Here is a 6,000-nt window from a genome sequence, read left to right on the forward strand (position 1 = left end):
GAACTTCACACATTAATTTCAAAGCGGAGTTCCGCTCTGGATAAAAATATATATATATATATATATATATATATATAGACACACACACACACACAAACATACATACATACAGGCCTTCTATGATAAGGAGGTCCGTTCCTTAGCTAAGGAACGGATTTACATATTTTGACTACTTTTCGATCACATATTCATATCTTAACCATTCAATTTTTAGATCCTACTGTATAGATTAGTTCTACAAATTTTCAGCCAAATTGATGACCGTTAAGGCATCCAAAACTGTAATTTACAGTTATGAACACGAACGGTTCAGGCTGAACAGATTCAGTTCATTCATTAATTAGTATAGAAAAACTGTGTGTGTGTGTATATATATATATATATATATATATATATATATATGTATATATATGTCTATATATATATGTATATATATATGTCTATATATATATATATATGTATGTATATATATGTATGTATATATATATATATACACATATATGACGAATTACGAGAGAGTCCAAAGCATCTGTATAATGATTTGCCGCATAATATGGCGGATATGAGCAAAATTGTGAAACCAAGATAGCCAATTCCGCCCGAAACAAATAATCGCCATAAGCGAGTTCACCCCTATTACGAAATTGGAGTTTCTTTATGTTATTTATTTTGTTAAATTCATGTTATTGAAAGAGGATTGGAACAGTAGTTAGTCCTAGCCTACCTTCACAACTTGAACTAATAACCACTAATATTTCTAATATAGAATTGAAGCTAGATAGTTACCAATTTGGAAAATGATTTGTGGCCTCAATGAGGCCTAAGATTTATGGCCTGAGTATTAGGTGTCATGTCATGTCACCTACACACATCACCTATTTGTCAAATCATGTCATGTAATTCTTGAGAAAAATACCATTTTAGCCTTCCAAAATCTAATGACTAAGTTATTTTGAGTTTTTTTTTTCTAAAAGAAAAAATTATTTTGTCTTTTTTTTTTCTTTTCATTACACTCATACTTAGATTTAAATAACAATGTCAAGAATAGAAAAAATTTAATGTAATTCAATCAATAGATTTGCACATACATTTGATCAATAGATTTGCATAACAAAGAAATCAATTACAAAGAAAGATATCGACTTACTAGCAGAGCGCCGCTGTCGCCCTAGCCTTTGTTTTTGCCCTAGCTTCGCGCCTACGCAATTCATCGGTTTTTAAGACCAGCATGGCTTACCGGATCCTTGTATGGAACTGCAATGGGATTGCTAATTCAGTTACACGTCGGAATCTGTTGGATGTGGTTCGTAAGGAGCGGCCACGACTTATTTTCTTGGCAGAGACGTTGTGTGATAAGAAGCAAATTGACACTTTGAAGATTAAGATAGGGTTTGATCATGCCCTTGTTAAAGAGAAAGGACAGTTTAGTCAAGGGCTTGCGTTGTTATGGATGAATGAAGTCTCAGCCCATATTCATCATTATTCTGCACGACATATTGATGCATGGATTGGAGCACCAGGAGATCCGGACCGATGGCGGTTCACTGGTATCTATGGATACGCATCTACAGCTCGCCGAAATATCACGTGGAATCTCATGAGACAGTTGCATTCGGAATCTGACCTTCCATGGATAATTGTGGGTGATTTTAATGAACTTCTATGCTCAAGGGAGAAGACTGGGGGGGCATCCCGTAGGGTTTCACAGATGAATGAATTTCGTGCAGCTGTTGACGATTGCTCTCTCAGAGATATGGGGTTCCGGGGTAGTCCGTTTACCTGGTGGGATCACCAGACTAAGGAGCGCTTAGATAGGAGCCTCTGGTCAGCCTCATTGCAAGCTTTGTTTCCCTATTCTCGTACCATTCATCTTCCACCAGGGGACTCAGATCATATTCCACTTTTGGTGGAGTTAGGCAGAACACCGTTCTTGCAAAGGCAACAGGTGAAACGAGGTTTCAGGTTTGAAGAATTTTGGGCCAGACATGGGGATTGTGATGCTATTGTTACAAAAGGTTGGGCAACTCCGGTTACTGATGATCCCATGAAACAGGTGTGTCTGAAGATTAGTTCTACTAGTAAATTCTTGCAAACATGGCAACATGGTGTGTTTCGACACCGACGGGAGGAGTTACAAAGTATCCAGCACAGGTTGCAAATTTTGCTCAGTGCGCCATTTTCAGAGACACAAGTGGAAGAAAAGAAAATTCTTAATGTCAGGTTTCAGGAACTGCAGACTATGGAGGATGATTATTGGAGACAACGCAGTAAGGTTGATTGGCTAAGGGATGGAGATAGGAATACCGCCTACTTTCATCGCCGAGCATCAAATAGGAAACATCGTAACACCATTAGTGGTTTATATAATGCAGAGGGGCAGTGGGTTACTAGCTCACATGAAGTTGAGGACGTTATTACACATTACTATAATAATCTCTTCTCTTCTCAAGGGGTGGATGCAGCAGCATTAACTATTATCCTGGATACGGTTTCCCCAAAGGTGAATGCATCGATGAACCGGAAGCTGTTGGCGCCTTATACGGATGAAGAGGTTCGAACAGCAGTATTCCAGATGCATCCATCAAAGGCACCTGGCCCGGAAGGGATGTCCCCTTTCTTTTATCAGAAGTTTTGGAAAACAGTTGGCCCGGATGTTTGCCTAGCAGTTAAGGAGGCTTTGAAGTCTGGCTCAGTGCTTCGTGAGATTAATTATACGCATGTTACTCTTATTCCCAAGGTTGAGAATCCGATGGATATGACACAGGTGAGGCCAATTGCTTTATGCAATGTTCTTTATCGTATTTACTCAAAAGTTTTGGCAAACAGGTTGAAAAAGATCTTGGGAGATATTATTTCACCCTTGCAGAGTGCCTTTGTGCCTGGCAGACTGATCTCTGATAATACGTTGGTGGCAAATGAAGTGGCGCACCAAATGCATATTAATCGGCGAGCAGGTGATGGTACTTTTGCGTTGAAGTTGGATATTAGTAAAGCATATGACCGATTAGAGTGGGATTTTCTCAGGTTGATGTTACTTAAATTGGGATTTGACAATAGTTGGGTGGAGTTGATCATGTCTTGTCTCACTACAGTCAGGTATTCCTTTAATTTTAATGGAGAACCTAGAGGATATGTGGTGCCATCTCGGGGTATTAGACAGGGAGACCCCTTGTCTCCATACTTATTTATTTTGTGTGCAGAAGGGCTTTCCTCCTTGATCTCATATTTTGGGCAGCAAGATTGGTTGCAAGGAGTCATGTTAGCACCTACAGCGCCTAAATTGCATCATTTATTATTTGCTGATGACTCATTTCTTTTCGGAATGGCTACTATGGAAGAATGTCAACAAGTTCGTAATATTTTGCATACTTATGAAGTCGCTTCAGGCCAACAGGTGAATCTCTGTAAAAGCAGTGTTGCTTTTTCAAAGAATGTCAGGATGCAGGAGCAGGAACAATTAGCTAGTATATTGGGGGTGATGAGAGTGGATAAACATGAACGGTATCTGGGGCTTCCAACACATGTGGGAAGATCGAAAACAGAAGCATTTGAGTATCTGAAAGAAAAGTTGTCAAAGAAAGTCATGAGTTGGCGGACGAAGTTGTTGAGTGGAGCAGGAAAAGAAATCCTGATTAAGGCAGTGGCACAAGCAGTACCCCTGTATGTCATGAACTGTTATTTGCTCCCCCAGAGCATGTGTCATGATCTCCATCAATTATGTGCCCAATTTTGGTGGGGATACACTGGCAGTCTTGGGAGAAATTATGTACTCCCAAAAATGAAGGTGGCATGGGGTTTAAAGACTTGCATTTGTTTAACCTGGCAATGCTTGCCAAGCAAGGATGAAGACTGTTAAAGAACCCGACATCTCTTATTGCTCAAATATACAAGGCACTATACTTTCCAGAATGCTCTTTCTGGGAGGCGGAATTGGGTCAACAGCCTTCCTTTCCCTGGCGTAGTATTCTTGAGGCCAGGTCCGTGTTGACAGTTGGTACGAGGTGGATGGTTGGTAATGGAGCGAATATTCATATTTGGGAGCATCGTTGGCTACCGGCAGAGCGGTATGCGCTTACACCTTGGTCACAGCCCCCTCTACATGGCCCTGTTTTTGTCTCGGAGTTGATTGATCACCCTTCAGCTACCTGGAATGAACCTTTGATTGATGAGTTGTTTTCACCCCCAGAGGCGCTGCTTATTAAATCCATCCCATTGAGTAGGCACCTACCTTGTGATAAACTTGCTTGGCATCCACATAAAAGAGGGTTGTTTACCACCAATTCAGCTTATTATGTGGCTCGCGATATTGCGTCTAATCGAATCAGCTTTCCTCCTCCTGCTGATGGATTCCAAGTTTTGTGGAAGACAATATGGAAGGCTAAAGTTCCAAAGAAGGTGGCTGTGGGTGTATGGCGAGCATGTCAAAATATCCTCCCTACCCGGGAACGCTTGTTAGCAAAAGGCTATGAAGGTGAAACCTCCTGTTTACTTTGTGCTTGTCCTCTGGAGTCAGTTGAGCATGTCTTGGCAGATTGTCAAGTTGCTAGGGAACTGTTGGGGGCGGTCTCCTTGCAGATCACTTGTCCGGTCACACCTATCTTTATTTTTAAGGAATGGATGTTGGAATGTGTCAATCGGGTCTCTTTACAGCAGTTTGAGAAATTCATGGTGTTCTTGTGGGCGCTTTGGAATAACAGGAACGCTGCCCTATGGGAGGATAAGCCACGACTGCCAGCAGATATAGCTATTGCTACCATGAGTTGGTTTAATGAATATAAATTGGTACATGCTTCTTCCAGTCCAGAAGTGAAGGTGGTTCAAAGGTGGTCCTCACCTACAGAACATGTGTTCAAGTGTAATGTTGATGGTAGTTATCATTCCCATCAGATGAAAGGTGGCATTGGTTGTGTAGTTAGAGACCACATAGGGGACTTTAAAGCAGGTTTGACGAGGGTGGTGCGCACTGCTAGTTCTGCTTTCCAGGTTGAGCTCTTTGCTCTGCAAGCTGCAGTTCAGTTTGCGATATCTTTGCACCATGAGAAGGTTCACTTTGAGACAGATTGCCTCCAACTCGTGCAAGTTATTCATGCTGAGGAGGAAGATGCTTCCGTTGCTGGCCATATTGTGGAGGAGGTTCGTGGGCTGTTTCATAATTATCCTTTCTTTTCTCTAGCTCATGTTAATCGTCGAGCGAATAATGTAGCTCATATTCTTGCTCAGACGGCTCTTCACTCTGAGCTGTCTCATACTTGGTTCTTGTATGCTCCCGAGTTTATACAGGATGCCATCTTAAGCGATATTCATCGCTAATTTCAATGAAAGTTCGTTTATCAAAAAAAAAAAAAAGATTTGCATAACACACGTATATGAGTTCAACCTTTATTGCGTTTCTGTAAATTTTGAAAATATATTGTGAAAAATACATAGTTATATCATTATATATGTTCTTATGTTCATTCTTTTCTCTTTATGTAGCTAGGGTTTAAACGTTATATTTTAGTTTATTATTTTTTGTTTGTTTATTTTCCTTATATTTAGATTGTAGATGATAATTAATGAATGCTACTAACATGAAATTTTTTTTCTTACCTCTTAATTTAGACATGTATTTTCCAAATTCAATTTATTAATGCTATTTTTTTGGATGAAATTAATCAATAAATTTATTGCCTATTTCTTGACACCTAATTCAATATATTTATGCTATTTGGAAAGAAAAATTATAGGAAAGAATTTAAATAAATGAAGAAAAATATTGGTTAAAGAATTTGTAGACATATCTCTTAAATTAATACATAAATAATAGCTGATTTTTTTTTCGTCACCTAATTAAATTCATTAATGTAATTGATTCACCCCTAACATCTAAAATGAAATATAAAAGGGTAAAGTTGGTGTTGCAATAGTATGATGTGGCAAGATATATTATGTGAAATTGAAAATAAAATTAGTATTTGCTTACATGGCATGACACCGAGGATTTGAAGCCATAAATCTTAG

This window comes from Rosa chinensis, chromosome 2 (assembly GCF_002994745.2).
Source record: "Rosa chinensis cultivar Old Blush chromosome 2, RchiOBHm-V2, whole genome shotgun sequence".
In the NCBI taxonomy this organism is placed as follows: Eukaryota; Viridiplantae; Streptophyta; class Magnoliopsida; order Rosales; family Rosaceae; genus Rosa; species Rosa chinensis.